We start from the raw sequence: 19,725 nt of genomic DNA, 5'->3' as shown, positions 1-19,725 counted from the left end.
GGAAAGGAGATTTAAAAACTCAACCACTTCTTCCTTCTGAATGTCTGCAGCAGCCCAATTTTCATCTGGTCTATCTAGAACATTCTGCCAGGCTCTTCCATAACAGTGAAACCAAAGGCCCCACCCCCTGAGATGAGCTGGCAGGCCAGTGAGAGGCGACTTCTGCTGAGTCTGTTTGCACTCCATCATCCACACGGTGCAGCATGCCTGACACCTGTGAAAGGAAAATAAGAGCTCAGGACCCCAGTTCACCGTGCCAAAAGGAGAACATGAGCAGAAACCTGAGGCATGCAAGAAGCTTCCTTTCATCTTGTTCCTAAGCAGACAGCTACAGATCAAGGTTCAACATCTCCACAGGTAGCTGCTCTGTGTTCACCTTATCTTATGCAAAGTGCTAACTTACTGAGCCCAAGATTAATATGTCATGGACTATTCCTCTGCCGGCTCCTTTTCTCTTGTCACATGTGAATTCTGTTATGTGACCATATCCTCACTCTTCCCCCTCCAGCCTGCTTGTCTCATTTAAATACTCAAAAACCCTCAAAAACATCTTTGGAAAAAGGCATAGACCAAAGTCTTTCTATGATTCCATGTTTGTTTCTTCGAGGCGTGTTCTTAACATTGGCAAAACACACTTTTAAAGTGATAGGGAGCTGCCTCAGATACTTTTCTGGTTTACACACCCAACCTGTCAGGTGCCACCTGGCCAGCTATATGGGGAAGAGATAGTCTCTATTGCTGATGTCATAAGGGCTCCACAGGTCCCTGGCATCTGGTCGGCCATGGCTGAGGGTGGCGTCAATTTCGAGGCTGCTAGGGGACACTGATGGGAGATGAGAGGAAGAAGTAATGGGGTGGGTCTAGGTGTCTCTGGGACCAGCCACCCCAAAGAACACAGCCAGTGCGTGCTGCAGGCTGATCTTGTCTTCTTTCAGACCCTGCAACTTCCATGTCTTCTTTAACCCAGGAAGCTTGTTACATTTGCAGAATCTCTGGGGAGAATATTATCATCATCTTTATTATTAGTAGGTGTTTGTGTGGAGGTGGTCTCAGCTGGAGGACTCCTGGAGTCTGCCCAAAGGGTGCCCTTGACCTCTGGGCTCCACTCACTTCACAAGCCTTGCCCCAGCTCCTCCTGGGCCTGAAGCTGTGTCTGGTGCCTCATGCCTTTCCAGGTGTTGTGAATGGCACAGTGATGTTGGAGATCCTTGGCCATCCACATTATGAACATCTTTTACTATTTAGCCAGGTATCAAAGTTCAAACCATAGTCTACAGAAATACCAGTTCCAGGACTGGGGGTCTTGCCAGGTGACGTTGAGCCAGCAAGGCTTTCTGGCCACAGCAATGACTGTGACATTGACAGGTGGGTCAGACTGCAGGATTCCATAACCCTCCAACACTTGGGTTTTGCTGAACTTGCTCCCAACACTGTTGGTGACACACAGGGACACTGTATAGAAAGAGTAGTCTCCCTCTGGCACTGCCACTGGCAGAGCTTCTGGGACTCCTGAGAATACTGGCATGGCTCCTGGAAGAGTTCTGCCTGACAGTTCTGAAATTTCCTCACCAATAGAACAGCTTTGACTCAGAACCTTGACTCCGAGGACTCTATTCACAATCAATGTCACCGAGAGGGCTCTTCCAGAAGCAGGAGAACTGGGGTTCCTAGGAGAAACATCCACCAGCAAAGCACAGACCTGCTGGGCAGCCAGCCCCGCAGCAAGAAGAGTTTCCAGAGTCGCAGAGCTGCACCGACCTCAGAAGCAGCCTCCTTCCCACGCCAGCCCATCTGCTGGGGCGTGAGCCTGCACCAGGAGTCCTGTGCAACCAGTGGACAGTGGCATGATTTTCAGGTTCTCCCTCTGGGCAGGTGAGGGGAATGCAGTATCCTGGTTAACACATCACTCACTACCTCCAGTGTAGGCTACCCTCCTGGGCCAGCACTGCCCGCAGTGTGGCCAGCAGCACTCAGCAGATGGCCGGCATGCTTCCTCCTTGGCTACCGCCCAGTGGTCCCAGAGAGGTGGATGGACTGGTGGGAACCAGGAGGCAGAAGCGGTGTGACAGGTGGGCAGGCGGGCTTAGGACAGGGGGCAGCCCCCATGCGGCTCCCTCGGGCCCTGCCCAGCCTGGCTCAGTAGGTCTCAGTGCGATTTCCCACTCCCATAACTTGGAGCAGTGGTGGGTACTGACAATGTAGGAAAACATCTTGAAATTCACTTTGTAAGGTGACTTGGCTAGACCAATTTATTTTCCCATCAATAGTGAAAAAGAGGACCTGTTTCTTCCCAGTCTTGGCCTATTAGTGAGATAGGAAATTTTGAATTTTTGCCAGTCTAACAGGTATAATTTTAATTTGCATTCTTTTATAATGATATTCTAGTATTTTCTGAACAATCTAAGTTCTTCATGTAATGAAGCAGACAATTTTAAATTTTTTATGAGTTTGTAAAACTTGAGTCTTGTTTAAAGAGCGTTCTCATCCCCAAGCTGATACAGATAACTTCCATCATCGTCTAATAGTTTATAATTTTGCCTTTTATAATTGCTTACAATAGTTTTATACTTTTTTACTTGCTTTTCAGTTAATATTCGAGGCTCCTCTCAATGTTCTCAACTCTTCACACAAGTGTTCTTTCTGGAAAAGGTATTATTCTATTTTAAAGTTTATCGGTTTCCTGCCTGCAGTTGAGAATACCATGCCGGGTGCTCTGCCTGATAACGTCAATGTGTATTATACTCTTTAGCACAGCTATAAGATCATCGCATAGCAAAGACATGCTTTGCCTTCTAATCTAGTAACAAAATGATCTACACTCCACTCTGCCTTGAAAGTGTGACTTTTGGAGTCCGCTTTTCTCATCCTTTCTTGGCGGATGTAAGAAGATGCACTGAAATTAAATGAATAAAATGCCATAGTATGGCATTGCAAGCAGCGCTGGAAGGCCGTCCCTGCAATTTGTAGTGCAGCAGAGTGCAAGGCAAGGAGAACGCACATCTGGTGTTGGCCACAGCTGCTCAGCCCTGTTGTTGCCATTGCCCTGGGAGAGCAGCCATGAACAGTACACAAGTGAATGAACAAGACTCTGTGTGCCAATAAAACTTTACTTACCGACACCAAATTTGAATTCCACGTAATTCTCACATATCATAAAATGCTATTCTCATTTAGATTTTTTTGAAAAAAAAAAAAAAAACATTGGAAAATGCACAAACGGTTCTTCGCTGGCGAGGATACAAAAGCAGGCAATGGCGCTATAGTTTGCCAGCCTCTGCTGTAGGATATCTTTTCCTACAAGAGATTTGTGTAATTATGCCAGCATCAATTATAAAGTACATTATGCTTTTTATACTAAGTGCAACTTCATTAATTCATTGGATAAAAATGTGTTCAGTGCCTGGCAAGCGACAAGGGACAGACCAGGCGTAGGGATATTGCAGGAGTGAGGCGCTCAGCATGGCTGCCTTCACAAGGCTTTCAGTCCACGCTCAGTGCCATTTATGCATAAAGTTCTGGAAATAAATGATGTATCGTTGGACTTCCACTGAAATTGGTCGGTAAAATCAACAAATAGCCATTTCCAAAACGATACGGTAAGTATTGAGATAGAGGTAAGCACCACACCTTATATAAGCACATGAGAAAAATTCTAACTTAGAATGAGATAGTAGAACCACGACCATTTTTCCTAGAACTGAATATTGAGCTGCCTCTTGAAGTATAAGAAATATGTGTCAAACAATGGAGGAAGGAGCATGGTGGGAAGTAGCATTTGTAAAGTGAGATCAAACAGATAACAACATCAACCTAAATGTGGAATTGTAGCATCCATTTTCTTATGGGATTCTTCAGGATCAAGCTCAAGTTCAATCAGAACCCCAGTCTCTGGTTACATTTCTTTTCCAAGGAGGTGGGGCGGCTTTGAAGACAGATGATTTTAGACCATACAGTAGGACAAATATCTAAGACTTATTAGGAAGACTAGAAATAAAATAATGTGTTTTGGGTGTGGGGTTGGAGGTTCTGATTATCTTTCTTTTTTTTTTCTTTTTGAGACAGAGTCTCGCTGTGTTGCCCAGTGCAATGGCAAAACCTCGGCTCACTGCAACCTCTGCCTCCCGGGTTCAAGCGATTCTCCTGCCTCAGTCTCCCAAGTATCTCCCAAGTAGCTGGGATTACAGCGCCACCACACCCGGCTAATTTTTGTATTTTTGTAAAGACAGGGTTTTACCACGTTTGGCAGGCTGGTCTTGAACTCCTGACCTCAAGTGATCCACCCCCCTCAACCTTACAAAGTGCTGGGATTACAGGCGTGGGCCACCGCGCCCGGCCGGTTCAGATTATCTTAAGCACCGTCCTGCCTCCTGCTGCTCTCTAACCTCAACAAGCCACCTCATTGCTGACAGATGGTGACAGAGCAGTTTGGATTATAGAACAAGTGGTAATTGAGGGCAGTTTGTAGCAAGTAGAGTTGTGTATAGCAAGTACAGTGAGTTGTATGGAACTCATTTTCAAAATAGCTCTCAGACTACTGATGAGAAAATGTACATCAATTTTGATACCTAAGAGTCACAAAATCATCAAATTATTTACAAATTTAAGCCACCTTATTATTTTAATCTGGAATGTCAAATGGTTTGCTGAGGGTAAATATTAGCATTCCTACTGACTGTATGTTTGCAGTTTTTTCACTATGAAATTTGAGACATTCTTCCAAAGAGAATCCATGCATTTGTTATTATTTAGGATTAAAATGATGAAGGGCAGTGATTTCTTGGTGTAATTACTCTGAGTAAATAATTGATAAAATAGCAAATATCTTGAAGGATATTAAGGAAAATGCCCTCCAGATTCTATTTTCATAATGGCTAAAATATTGGTAAATGCAAGGACCTCCCAATAAGTGAGTTGTAAAGTTGAGACTCAAATGTTAAAACATTGCACAATGCTTAAGAATACCACAAATATTTTGAAAGAGATATATTTGAAGAATGATCTCCAAATCTAGCAATTCTCATAATTGTTTTACAAGACTCTCTTTTCAGACTGAAGTTTATTAGACCCTCCTCTGGTCTAGTTATAAAGGCCATAGGCTGCTAGGAATACAGTGGACACAAATGAGTTGCAGGCATAGTGAGCTGGAAACAGCTGTCGCTTGCATACCGGAAGTACCTTGTGTGCATGCACTGTGCTTCTGAAGGGTCTTCCTGCGCCACAGTGGCCCACGTCCTGGGCTTTCCTTTATAGAATGGGCAATGCACGCTACCTTATGTGGAATTTGCACTGTCATTGGCTGTTCGTGGTGGAGATAAGAGGTTTAACAACAGGGCTGGGTGATCTGACCCTAGCATTTTTGTTTCCAGTGTCTCAAACAGTTTTTGCATGTGCTGTGTTTACTAACTCCAATTTTATTTTGCCCAGATTATTTTCCTCTTAGTCTTTTCAATCCATCTGTGTTTTATGAGCAAGTGGTTTTTGTTTGTTTCTCCTTAACATTTGTCAAAGTGTGGGTTTGGTATCTGTGCAGTGTTTGATGTTTGAGAGCACCCTGGAACCCTTCGCTAACACTAAGAATTCACATGTTGATGAGGGTAAGCCAGGTCACTAAGGAAGTGTTTTTGCATTTTGTGCTGATTTCAGCCAAGCTTCCTCTTGCCTTGCCACTTTGCACACACAGCAAGCACACTATTGCTCAACGGCCCAGCAGGACCCAGTCATGCATTCTGTGATGGGCTCCTGTGCTTCATCTCTCTTTACCCCATAAGTCATTCTAGCCCATATGGTACTGGGGTGGCAGCCTGGCCCAGCGGGGTGTGCCTCCTCATCCTGTCCCTAGAGTCCTCAGTCAGGCTGGGAAGGGTGGTCTTTAGAGAGCAAAGCCTTTCATTAGCTGTCCTGGGTAAAGAAAAGTAATTAATTTTCAACTAAATTAATCAGGCTGATTTTCTTATTGTGGCATGCTATAATTAGAGGGCTGTCTCTTGTCTTAGAAAAGAAAGGAGACCAAAATTAATCATTCAGATTTAGAGTTATGTTCTTTGAACCCAGAGGATTCAATATTGCTTATGTAAGAGTCAGTTCTAGGAGGTTGTCAGAGAGCAATAAACTGACCTACTTGATTAACACACTCACACACACACACACACCCCCCACATATATTTCCTTGTTATGAAAGGCAAGACTGGCTGGGCACAATGGACACCTGTAATCCCAGCACTTTGGGAGATGGAGGCAAGTAGATCACATGAAGCCAGGAGATCGAGACCAGCCTGGGCCAATTTTTAGTAGCAACCTTGTTTCTCCTAAAAATACAAAAATTAGTGGGACATGGTGAGGCAAGCCTGTAATCCTAGCTACTTGGGAGGCTAAGGCAACAGAATTGTTTGAACTCAGGAGGCAGAGGTTGCAGTGAGGTAAGATTGAGCTACTGCCCTCCAGCCTGGGCAACAGAGCAAGACTGCATCTCAAAAAAGGAAGAGAGAAAGAGAGAAAGAGAGAGGGAGAGGGAGGAAGGAAGGAAGAAGGAAGGAAGGAAGAAGGAAGGAAGGGAGGGAGGGAGGGAGGGAGGGAGGAAGGAAGGAGAGACAAAGAAAGAAAAGGAGGGAAGGAAGAAAGGAAGGAAAGAAAGAAGGAAGAAAGGAAGGCAGGAAGGGAAGGAGGGAAGGAGGGAGGGAGGAAAAAAGGAAGGAAGGAAGGAAGGAAGGTAGGAAGGGAAGGAGGGAAGGAGGGAGGGAGGAAAAAAGGAAGGAAGGAAGGAAGGAAGGAAGGAAGGAAGGTAGGAAGGAAAGGAGGGAGGGAGGGCTCTTGGCATCATATGGAAAGATTTTATAAATGTTCTGCCAACTTTCATCTTGGGCTTACTGAGAAATTCTAAAGAGAGTACTTGCATTAACTCACCTCTATTTTTGTGCATACTGTGCAGTGTGTGTGAACAAGTTGAGATACCATGGGCTAGATGGAGTCTGTAATACTCATTAATTTTCTACTTAAAACTTCACTGAGTCCTATCACTGGTTCCTAAAATTATACCTGAGATACCAGGAGAAAAGCCCCAGAAGTTACCATTGTTCAACCCCACTGGCTAATAGGTGAGAAAATGAGACCTAGAAAAGTTGAGGTCTTTATCCAGAGACACAGTTTGCAGTAAAGCTCAAACCAGAGCCAGGTCTCCTGTGTTCCTGCATCTTTTCCATTACAGATATGATGTCAATGACTGTTTACACTTTGTATGGGCTCAACTCATACAACTATTCATTCCGTATTCTTTTGGGAGGAAGAGGAAAGAGGGACTGGAGGGAATCTAGATAAATCCTAGAATCACCACTGAATTCTTTTTTTTCTTTTTTGAGACAGAGTCTGGCCCTGTTGCTCAGGCTGGAGTGCAGCGGCGCGATCTTGGCTCACTGTGACCTCTGCCTCCTGGGTTCAAGCTATTCTGCTGCCTCAGCATCCTGAGTAGCTGGGACTACAGGCGGGTGCCACCACACCCAGTTAATTTTTTGTATTTTTGGTAGAGACAGGGTTTCACCATGTTAGCCAAGATGGTCTCAATCTCCTGACCTTGGGATCCACCTGCCTCGACCTCCAAAAGTGTTGGGATTACAGATGTGATCCACCGCGCCCGGCCTACCGATGGATCTTTTTTCAGGTCATCAGAGCTGTCTCTTCCCTTCCCCAACCCTGACTGCCCTCCTGTGCCCCTGTAGACTTCTACAAGGTTATTTCTACATGAAATTCATGTAGATGAAACTGATGGTCAAACTTAAAACAATGCTTATGTCAAGATGGCAGCAGTCCTCTCCTGCAGTTTGGTTTTTGTCTTGATGAGTAAGGGCGTCTCTCTACTAGCCAGCAGGGTGCATCTGCTACTTGCTGGGGATGGATTGCTTGGCCTGAGATGTGAAGATGAAATCAGAAGGAAAAAAACATGAAGACACCAAGACTAAACTGAAGACCCCAACAGCAGTTTCAGGAGTCCACAACCATCCCGTTTTGATCTGTATCCAGCTCAAGTTGACAGATGCCTCCAGTCAGACCTGATTCTTTTCCAGCCAAGAAAATGTCTACAGATCACATTTGTCCTATTGAAACTCACTACTGTGGAGGGGGCCGTGGTCCAGCCCTGATTCAGCTTTGTGGTGGAAAGAAACTTGTCCCTCTGCCCTCATTTTCTCTCACCCATCACCAGAGGGACAGTTGTCAGCCTTTGTCACGGAGCCACAGAGAAGGGGTCAGGCCGGCCTGGTCTCACAGAGGAGCATCTGGAACCAGTCTTCGGGCTTTCTCGTGTGGAAGTCCGGCTACATGCAGGCAATTACTTTTTATTACTTGTCAAAACCCCTGTAAGGCCAGTGGTTCCTTCTCTTTTTAGGTAGCTTTTTTGTTTTGAAATAATTTCAAATTTACAAAAGGGTTACAAGGGAGTGCCGAGAATTTCTGGTCCTTCCCCAGGCTCCCTCTAATGTCAATATCTCAGAAAACCATGGTGCACTCATCATTGGTACAACACAACTCACTAAACTACAGACTATTCAGATTTCACCAGATTTTCACTCTGGCCTTTTCCTCTTCCAGGTTCCCATCCAGAATATTACACCATATTTAGTCGTCATGTCTCTTTAGTCACTTGGAATTGGTGACAGTCCCTCAGGGTTTGTTATGACCTTGATACTTTTGAATAATACTCATCAAGTATTTTGTAGAATTTCCCTCATATTGGGGTTGTCTGTTGTTTTCTCCTGGTGCCACAGAAGTTGTGAATCTTGAGGGAGAATTCCATAGGGGGGCTGTGTCTGCCTCATTTCATCACAGATGAGCGGGGGAGTGATATCAGCCACCTGTGATGTTAATATCATGTTCACCCCTTCACTTGTTTGCCTGTGCACCCTCATAACTTGGTTAAGGTGGTGTCAGTCAGTTTTCTCCACTGAAAAGTCACTATTTTTCCCATACCATGCTTTGTTGCTCAGGAGAGGGCAACTAAGTTTCAGTTCCAGGAAAGAAGAATGCTAAAGTATTTGTGGAAATAGTTTTAAACTACCACAGTAATTAGGAAATATTTGGGGGTAAATGCTTTGAGACTATGGAAATATCAAGCATTTATCAGTGGGTCTTGCCTGCAGCAGTTATTGCTGTGGGATTCTCACGGTGATTTCCATTTCTCTCAGTCCTCTTGCATTTATTAATTGGAATCATTCAATAGGAAAAATGTGTTTCTTCTCTCCTATCTTATTTATGTAGTCATTTATTTATATCAACATGAACTCATGGCTATTTATTTTATTCTTTAGGTTACAATCAAATACAATAGTCATTTCTTTTTTTGTTTTTATTATTATTATTATATTTTAAGTCCTAGGGTACATGTGCATAACGTGCAGGTTTGTTACATATGTATACTTGTGCCATGTTGCTGTGCTGCACCCATCAACTCGTCAGCTCTTGCTAAAGTTGTTGCAGCTATGACCATTGGTAGCTCCTTCAGTTTTGTTCCTTTTGAAATACTCTTACGACCACCTCCAACCTCCAATTGTTTTTAAATCACTTTCTCACTTTCTGGCACAATAAGAGGCTCCAAGCTCACCTTCTGTTTTCCCTTCCCCAGCCCTAGCATCAGACATTGTCTGTGGAGTCCTGGTTCTTTTTATTGGAGAATGATTTTAGACACCAAATTCTAGGTGCTGGTGTGTGTGCTTATTGCTACTAGGATGTCACAGTTTCTAGGTCCTCTCAGCAGGCAGAAATAGAAAAAAAAAGTGTATGTGTATTAACCCATGTGTAAACATACATATGTGTTTATTTCTGCATATTCCTTTGTGCACACATTAAAATAAATAGAATTCATATTGATATCTCCAACTACAAACCAGAAGAATAGAGTCTATTCTAGCATTTTTTTCCCCTCTTGCTTACTTGTAACTTCTTTCTCTGTGGGTGAGAATCCTGGGTCTCATCATCTATCATTTATTTACTGATCTGTTTAATTCTAGTACACAGGTAAAGTTGTTTCAGAATTGCTAATCTCTACTCCCGTGAGAAACAAATGTATTCACTAGAGTACAGTCCTTACGTAATTAAAACCTCTTGTCTTTAGCCTCACAGTATCCAGTCAAAATAGACCCTTTAAAAATAATAACCTCCAAATAACCGCCTCATTCTACCACCCTATCTTCCCATTCTTAATTCCCTTTAACTTCCTCAATGTTTTTAATTAATGTTACCACCTTTTAGTGTACTGTGTACATTTTGCATAGATATTAAACTCTATCTCCCTGACTAGGATGCAGACAGGGATATTTGTGGGAACATCATGGTTCTCAACACACATTCATTAAATCAAGTGACCATGGGTAACTGAGGGTGAATATCCATGTAAATTCAGAAGTGGATTCCCAAAGGAGACATTAATACTTCCACAAGTAATCTGGAGAACCGGTGGGAATTTCTCTGTTTTACTTATTTGCAGCATATCAGTTTCTTCAAGGCAAGCCTCCTCAACTCCACTGAAGCCCCAATGGAAACCCGCTGACCTCTCATGGCTGTGAAATCACCTGAGGCACTAGCTCTCCATCTGGGCTGTACAGCGGAGCCTGGTACCTGGGATCTGTTTCCAGGAATCCAATTAATCTGGGGTAGGGACTAAACATTAGGTTTTCAAAAATTGTGGTAAAATAAACATAACATAAAATTTGCTATTTTAACTATTTTTAGGTGCACAGTTCAGTGACTTTAAGTGCGTTCACATTGTTGTGAAACTGTCAGCACAATCCTTCTCTGAAACAATTTTTATCTTGCAAAACTAAACTCTATACCCATTGGACAGTCTATACCCATTAAACCACAAATGCTGATCTTCCTCTCCCCCTAGACCCTGGCAGCCTCCATTATACCTTCTGTCTCTGTAAATTTGATTGCTTTAGGTAGCTCATGAGTAAAATCACACAATATTTGTCTCTTTGTGACTGGTTTATTTCATTTAGCATAATGTCCTCAAGGATCATCCATGTTGTAGGATGTGTCAGCATTTCCTTCCTTTTTAAGGTTGACTAACTTTTGATCGTATGGACAGAGCACGTTTTGTTTATCCATTCATTGATCTATGGACACCTGAGTCGTATTCACCTTTTGTTCATTGTAAATAATGCTGCTATGAACATGGGTGTACAAATCTTTGTTCAAGCCCCTGCTTTCAATTATTTAGGGCAGGCTGAGCACAGTGGCTCACGCCTGTAATCCCAGCACTTTGGGAGGCCAAGGCAGGCAGATCACCTGAGTTCAGGAGTTTGAGACCAGCCTGACCAATGGTGGTGAAACCCCGTCTCTACTAAAACTGTGAAAATTAGCCAGGCGTGGTGGTGGGTGCCTATAACCCCAGCTACTCGGGAGGCTGAGGCAGGAGAATCACTAGAACCTGGGAAGCAGAGGTTGCAGTGGACCAAGATAGTGACATTGTGCTCCAGCCTGGGCGACATGTGCAAAACTCTGTCTCAGAAAAAAATTATTTAGGACAATACCCAGAGGTAAGATTACCTAAACATTGGGAATTTTAGGTGGCTTTCTAGGTGGTCCTGATGTACCACCAAGACTGTAAGCCCATGTCCTAATGTTTTCATCACACTGCTAAAGAGGAAGGTTGCTGGAATTACAAGGCTTAACACCACTCCATTCATATTTTTGGAATGGATGAATTCACAATGAAGTGTTCGTGGGTGCCATACAAAAAAATTAAGATCCTTTTTTTTTTTTTTTTGAGATGGAGCCTCACTCTGTCACCCAGGCTGGAGTGCAGTGGTGAGATCTCGGCTCACCACAAGCTCCGCCTCCCAGGTTCACTCCGTTCTCCTGCCTCAACTTCCCAAGTAGCTGGGACTACAGGCGCTTGCCATGGTGCCTGGCTAGTTTTTTGTATTTTTAGTAGAGACAGGGTTTCACCGTGTTAGCCAGGATGGTCTCCATCTCTTGACCTCATGATCTGCCCGCCTTGGCCTCCCAAAGTGCTGGGATTACAGGTGTGAGCCACCGCGCCCGGCCAGATTCATTTTTAAAGATAAAAGTGGAGTTGAATGTTTAAACTGAAGGAATTTTGACAATGGGGTGTCAGAAAGTAGTCATAATATCAGTGTGTCACCTGCAGCCCCGAAAGCAAAGTTTGGTTTTAGCTTAACTCCCATCTCAAAGTCTAAGTCAATTGCTAGTTTAGCTAACATATACTCTGATGGGATGAGAAAAGGAAAATGCAAGTTGTAAGATGTGACTCTAACTTATTCAGACCATTTTTTAAATGCTTAATGTAAGTTCATCACAGTTTAGCAAGTTTCTTCCCAAAATATTTCTAAGAATGCCTTTGCAATGAAAATTTATTGGGTAAGATCTTTTGTCTTCAGATAAACATCAGTTTATTTCTTTTGAACTCCAACTGCCAAAAGAAAAAAACAGAATAAAAGGAAAAGGAAAGCGAGATATGTATTTCCCCCTCTGTCCAGACATCCTGCTTCCCCCAGGCTTCTGGTAGAAGGGAGAAACCCCAAGCGCCTGAAAAACATCGCCCTGGAGGGGAGAGGAACATCTTAGCAGGTCTCCTGCCACCATCTTCAAGGTGCTAGGTTTCCACAGCAGTCGTAAAACACAGCTTGCCCTGAGCTGCGAGCAAGGGGCTACAGAAGCAGCTGCTTAGCTGCTCACCTGGATGCTGTCTTGCCTGGCAGCCTAGCCCAGGGGAGCTGGCCAAAGTCAGGCACCAGCTGCATTCTCTGGAAAGCAGGCTTCCCTTCCCGCATCTCAGGCCAGATAGATGGTCCTAGTTCTCAGGAGTAAGGCCTGGGAAGTTGCACCATGGACCAGCAGCGGAGGAGCAGGGAGGGAGCTTCTGCCTAAATGACCATGGTCTGTTCATGGCTCCAAGCCCAATTGACTCCACCGTACCACCGGGAGAGGGATGACTTCCCGTGAAGTGAAGAGGAGGGAGTGGCAGCTCCTGCAGTATGTCCGTGCTGGACGGCTGCCGGCCCACCAAGAGGAGGGTGGGACATGTATTAAATCTTTGTGGCTCCTGCTCCCAGGAGTCAAGGTCATTGTTCAGTGGAATGAGGGCCAGTGTGCTGTGACAGCTGGGCCTGCGTCCCCAGCTGTGCGGGGCTGGGGTGGGGGAGGGACTGAAGCCACCACCCGGGGCAGTCACTATTTCTGACAGTGTTGGCAACAGAGGGTCTTCAGTTAATTAGATGGGCTCTTGTCCCTGCAGCCCAGTGACCCTTCATCTCAGGCTATCACCCAGCCATTCATTTCCATTTTGGTCTGTTCAGGTCACTCATATTCGCTTTTTCTTCAAATATTAAGACAGGTGATGCAGCACTAGTTGACAATTTCCCATGCAGCCCCAGCTAAGAATTCCCTGGCCGCCTTCATACACTCACACCTCTCACATGTCTCTCTCTCTCACACACACACACACACACACACACTCACACAGCACTACTTCCTGATGTCGTCTGAGTTTTGGACTCTTTTCTAACTACCTGCATGATAGAACATTATGGCAAGAAAGTAAGTAAGGCGGGTACCCCAGTCCCTCTTCTTTATCCATGAGCAGTCCACTAGCACTCCCAGTTCCTCGCTCTGGGGCCTCCTGTGGTCCCACTGGCCCTCCAGGGGCTGGTTGAGTACATGTGGTGTGCTGGTCCACCACTTCCCTTCCATAGAGCTGAGAAGCAGCCACGCCACATGCTAAGGTAATGATATACACCCTGACCCAACGAAGATGACTCCTCCCCCCGTTTCACTGTATCCACCATTAACACTGATGCCAGAGGGACAGAGGTGGTCGCCCTGACTTTCTACGGGACAGATGAAAGGACAAAGAAGGAAGGAGGAAAGAGACAGATATTTATTGTCCACCTAATACAACATTTTTCCATTTTTTGGGTCTACAACCCCAAGTAAGAAATACATTTGTGTCTGAGATACAACAGAAACAAAAGTGTCGTGAAAAGCTTACCCTCACTATGTATGATAAAGAAAAACTATAACAAAGTTAACATCAAATATGACTCAGAAGATTTAAATACAAACCTCCAGTAAATCATTTAGAATCAACAACAACAAATCAATTCGCACCATCACTTACTGGATTGATTTTCCTTTCCACTAATGGGTGGCAACCCACACTCTCAAAACTGCAGTGTCAGCCTGGGCCAGATGCTACCTGCAGCACGTCTCATTTAACACCTGCAAAATGTATTTGAAAGCGGTATTAATAGCTCCATTTTACAGATGAAGAAACTAAAAGCTCAGTCAGTGTAAGTGACTTGGAGAAACACTTCACCTAATAAAAGCCAATTTGGCGTATAGCGCCATGTCATTCTTGTCCCCCTCTCGACTTCCAAAGCAGTGGGCATGTCCCCTGCTTGGGGTGGGGTCGTGCGGCAGGGGGACGGGTAGCACGAGCTTCCTGACGCTGGGTCGGCTCAGGGTCTCCACTAGACCCTGACATAAGTAAGGGAAAAGGCCAGGTTCACTTGGAAGCAGCCAAGAAGCATTGCAGAACAAGGCGGTCCCCTCTTTCAAGCCTTGATTTTCTGTCCAGCTAATGGGGACATGCTGCCTTCCCAGAGCTAAACCAAAGCCTGTGCCTGAGAATGGCCTGCAGCCTCTGCAACAGCCTCTGCAACAGCCTCTGCAACAGCCTCTGCAACAGCCTCTGCAGGACTCCGATGCGCAGGGTTGGTGATGGAAGTCTCACCAATCCAACCTGGAGCACTGATTCTGCAACGATTTCTTCAGTAACTATTTGGGATTTTGGTTTGTCTTCTGTCTCTCTGTGTGTGTGTGTGTGTTTTCCTTTGCTCCCCTTTTCTAATTAGCAAGATCCATAGCACTGTAGGTTTAATCTTGTTTTATTAATAAAAGGAATATTCCCAAATTCAAGACTGAGCTGAAGTTAGTCCTTTATTTCTCTCCAGAATCTGCTCTTCCAGGAGTCTTGCAGGGGCAGGTGCTGGTCCTGCTCCTGAGTGTGGAAAATAACCTTCATCACCAGACGTTCTCTTTCTGGAATTTACTACAACGTTTCCATCTGAAACAAGGTTGAGGAGTGACGCTGAAATGATTTGCAGGGTCCCTTTCCTCCCACAGCCCCTCCAAAAATTCCACTTGGATCACTTTTTGTGTCCAGCAATACACTGGGCCTCAGAAATCACGGTGGAAAGGAGGAAATCACACGCTTCTGGTCCTTATGTGGATAAGGAGCTTGTTCGGTGTTTCTGAAACCTCAGCTCGTCTGGGAATCCTCTGAGAGGTTTGCTCCAACACAGATTGAGGGACCTACCCGAGTTGCCCACCCACCAGGCATGGAGTGGCTAGAATTCACATATCTGACAAGTTTCCTGGGGCTGCTCCCCATCTGGGGACCCACTTGGAGAACCATCGATCTAGTGGAGAGTTTTCCCCTCATGAAATGACTTGAGACTGATCTGAAGCCGAGCCTGGGGCTCCAGGAGCTCCTGCAAGGTTAGGGGATCACTGTGGGCCATGGCCAACCTGTGTGGAACTGTGCTTCTGCAGCTAACCTTGCCTTCTCCCGGGCTTGTTCCCTCCCAGAAGCTGGAAGTCAGTGATTGACAGGTCCAAGTGCACCCCCACCCTTGCCGAGGCCAGCCCATCTGTTGGAGCATATGCTCTGAAACCCACAGGCTTCTACCAGGAGCTCATTATCTACAAATTACTAAGCTAGCAGCCGTGAACAGCTCCTCTCTGCCCGCGACAGTAAACCGCGCCGGCTGCCGCTCTGTCGCCGCTGAGACACAAGTCTGACAGGTGCTACCCAGCACCTGCCCCGAGGTCTTCCTCCCTAGCTCTGTCCCACTGCCTGTGGACACTCGCAGAGAAGTGTTGCACAAAGACAATTCTGATCTTAGTAAACTCTCAGGAAATTTGGCACTGACACCTCTCTCTGTTTTGGTAGCAATTATTACTGACAGTGAGGACTACATTCTGCACACTGTTGGCTTTCTTATGTGGAGCCTGTTTAACATTGAACAGGGATGTCTCCGAAAAAGTCAAACCTGCAGATGCCCTCCAAACCTTGGATAGGTGCAAGCTCCCCAGGGGGGCTGTGACTCAGGACGCTGCCGCCTCGCTGAGTCAGAGGACGGCCTGGAGCAGCCCCGGGGAAGGCAGCAGTTGCTCGGCCGGCGAGCTTGGGGTACACCTGTCCACCTTTCTGCCCTTTGCTTGAGTTTGTTTGCTGGAGTTAGGTCACACAAACACCATTATTATTAATATATTATTATTGTTTGAATGTGTAGGAAAAAAACTGAACAAGAGGGGAAGACAACTATCTTTTTCTGTTCAACATGCAAACAAGTTCATTGTGATTAGTTCAAAAGAGCTCACACGGTTTACAAACTGGCCTGTGTGTGCACTGGGGCCACACAGTTACCTACACCCCAGGAAAGACACCTCAGAGGAGAGAAATTCTCCTGCACCTCATTTTATATCAACCATGGCTCCAAGCAGGTGCAGTGCCTTCCAGACGACTGCTTTTCCCTGGTTGAGCAGGGAAGACGGCATGGTCTGCGCCGGAGAGTTGTATGGTTGAAGATAGCACTTAGAGGAGATGCGAATCCCTCCAGCGATGCAAACCCAGGTAGTTTTTCCAGAAGTCTAGATGCCTTGTTGGTCTCCTGAACTTGAAGTTATGGGAACTGTTCTTTGGCTCCTGACGGGGTGGAGAAGTTGAGTAACCACAGTTCTGTAGACAGGTGTCTGTCTTGAAAAGAAACTCTGGCGGCACACCCGAATGTCTTGGCATGCCCGGCAGCCCCTCAGAGGGCGACGAGAAGTCAAGAGCTGCCTTTCTGGGAGAACAAGTTATCTTTAGTGATAAATAGTGTCTAGAGTCTAACCAACGCGCTCAGTGTATCTATATGTGTCCAAGCCAAGGCATCTCACCTGCAGCCTGACCCTGGAGTAAGAGGAAACCAGATATGTATAGATTGTGACACAAATAAGTAAGGAAAAAGGTCAGGTTCACTAGGGAGCAGCCAAGAAGCATTGCAGAGTAAGGCGGTTCCCTCTTTCAAGCCTTGGTTTTGTGTCCAGCTAATGGGGACGTGCTGCGTCCCCAGGGCTAAACCAAAGGAACACTGGCACCAGCAGGCTTGTTCCGAGGTGAAGGGTAACATTGGTACAATGTGCCCAGGCCCAGAATGTGGGTGAACGAGCCCAGCGCTTGCTGTCTCCCAGGCTCCAAAATAAACAAATGCACACCAGGGATGGAACCGAGAGGCCACCCAGGGCAAATTTCTCAGTGTTCTTATTAGAATAGTTAAGTGTTGACACCCCAGCTCTGCAGAGCTGCCACGGCTTATGCTGTCTCACTTTCCACAAGGCCAAGGGGCCAAGCCAGCAGTCAGGAGCCTGCAGAATAACTCCTGCAAGACGGGGCGATGGAGTAGGGGGCTGTTGGCATAGGGCGCTGGCGGGGGTGGGTACTCATGCACTGTGCCTTCCAACTGGCAGAAATGCCAGATTCCCTGCGTTGCAGGCTGAGCTCTGAGGGGCTATTGGAAGGCGAGGAGGAAGGAGCAGGCTTCAGCCCAGATGAGAGGATGCTGGAGCAGCGGTGGTTCCCAGAAAACACTGTGCATGCCAGCAGCATCAGCAGACACCACACCCACGGCTTTAGCTTACAAAGTCTTCCCAGACACATGATCTCACTTAATTCTCCTAATGCTCTTGGGATATGTAAGGCAATGTGGCCATTTTATAGAGGAGGAAGTGGGGCTCCCAGAAACCCATACAGCGGTAAGCAAAGTGCTCTGGCGCACTGTAACCCCTCCAGGCCACAAGGGCACCTAGGCGTTTGTGGGTGTGTCCTTCCTTTCTTCCAACACCTTGTTTGTTCGTAAACCGCATTTCTATCTGGAAGAACTTCGTTATCAACCCCTCCCAGAACCTTCTTATCAGATGCCCCAGGCTAAAGGATTGGGGCCAGATTTTTCCATTGTCCTTTCCAAAGAAGTGATACCAGCACGTAATAATTATCCCCCACCACCAGCAGAGAGGCTACATCAGGGCCGCTGGCAGTGGAGCCCTGAAAGAGTGCGGCTGCACGCTCACCTGTCCACAGGTGAGAGGGGAGAGCGGTGCCACTTACTCAGCTGGCTTCCCCCAATCAATGGGAGTTCATAAAAACAGACTTAAAAGGCAACGCACATTGCTTTCTCGCTGGCCAGTGACAATGACAGAAAGCACAGGAGTTTAGAGGAGAAAGGCCCTCCAGCCCTGCGAGGAGCTTCCATAGAAACACGCTCCGGCCCAGCTCCTCTTCATTTGATGGTGACCCAGATGGGAAGTTTGGAAGTGAAAGGCTGGGCGGCGATGATGCCAGGCAACTGTTGCTGCCCAGGGTTCGGGCCTCTGTGTGCTGTTGCTGAGAAGCATGCGCCCTGGTCTCCAGGGGCCGGACTCACTGAGGGCTGAGCCTGCTATTCTCACTTGAGTGCCCAGGCCAGGCAGGCACTGCTTCCTAAGCCAGCAGCTCCTCTCCTCCCAGTGGCGTCTGGGGGACAAGCGCTCCCCAGAACACCTGTGCTTCACACACACACATACCACATCACACACAGCACACACTACATTACACCGCATATCACACACACTCCACATACCCCACATCACAACACACACCGCATACCCCACATCACACCATACACCACACACCCCACATCACACCACACGCCACACTCACACACCACATCACACCACACACCCCACATACATGCACCACACATGCCACAGCACACCACACACTCCACATACATGAACCACACACACCACATCACACATATCATATCATACCACACACCCCCCCATACGTGCACCACACACACATCACACCACCCACCACACACACACCACATCACAGCACACACCACATACATACCCTATACCCCACACACCACATACACATCACATACCATCATACACTACACTATACCACACACACAAACCACACCACACACACACACACCACACCACACATAACACACCACACCCTGTTGTATGCAAGTATGCATGTGTATGTACACCACATACATACTTGGCATACACACATACACTTGTATACATACACTTGCACCATATACCACACAAACAATACACACCACACACATCAAACACATCATACCATACATATAGGTACCACACACACCAAAACACACAGCACACACACACACACACACGACATACTGCACTACACACACTACATACATACACACACAACACACCACACACCACAAACCACTCATTTAAAGAGAGGCATTTCAACCGTGAGTTTCCACTGCCACCTATGGGCTCCAATGTGGGAGAGCCAGTTCAAAGGAAAACAACCTCAGACCCAGATTGTCTGACTTTGAATGTGGCCCAACACAAATTCATAAACTTTCTTTAAACTTTACCAAATTCTTTTGCGATTTTTTTTGTGTAACTCATCAGCTGTCATTAGTGTTAGTGTATTTTATGTGTGACCCAAGAAAATTCTTCAAATGTGGTCCAGGGAAGCCAAAAGATTGTACACCCCTGCTTTAGATCTTAAAATAAATAAGATCTGGGTCAAAGAACAACTGCGTATTTTTCTTTCTTTCTTTTTTTTTTTTTTTTGAGACGGAGTCTTGCTCTGTTGCCCAAGCTGGAGTGCAGTGGCCGGATCTCAGCTCACTGCAAGCT

General features: G+C 46.0%; 1 pseudogene; it reads right to left on the bottom strand.

Moving 5' to 3' along the window:
* Positions 1–958: 958 nt before the first annotated feature.
* The window catches only part of LOC105535961, a 21,951-nt pseudogene continuing 3,184 nt past the window's right edge, over positions 959–19,725 (bottom strand).

The sequence above is a fragment of the Mandrillus leucophaeus genome, unplaced genomic scaffold (assembly GCF_000951045.1).
Source record: "Mandrillus leucophaeus isolate KB7577 unplaced genomic scaffold, Mleu.le_1.0 Scaffold152, whole genome shotgun sequence".
Classification (NCBI taxonomy): domain Eukaryota; kingdom Metazoa; phylum Chordata; class Mammalia; order Primates; family Cercopithecidae; genus Mandrillus; species Mandrillus leucophaeus.
Note: the sequence above shows the minus strand (reverse complement) of the source record. Positions and strands in the feature narration are given on the sequence as shown.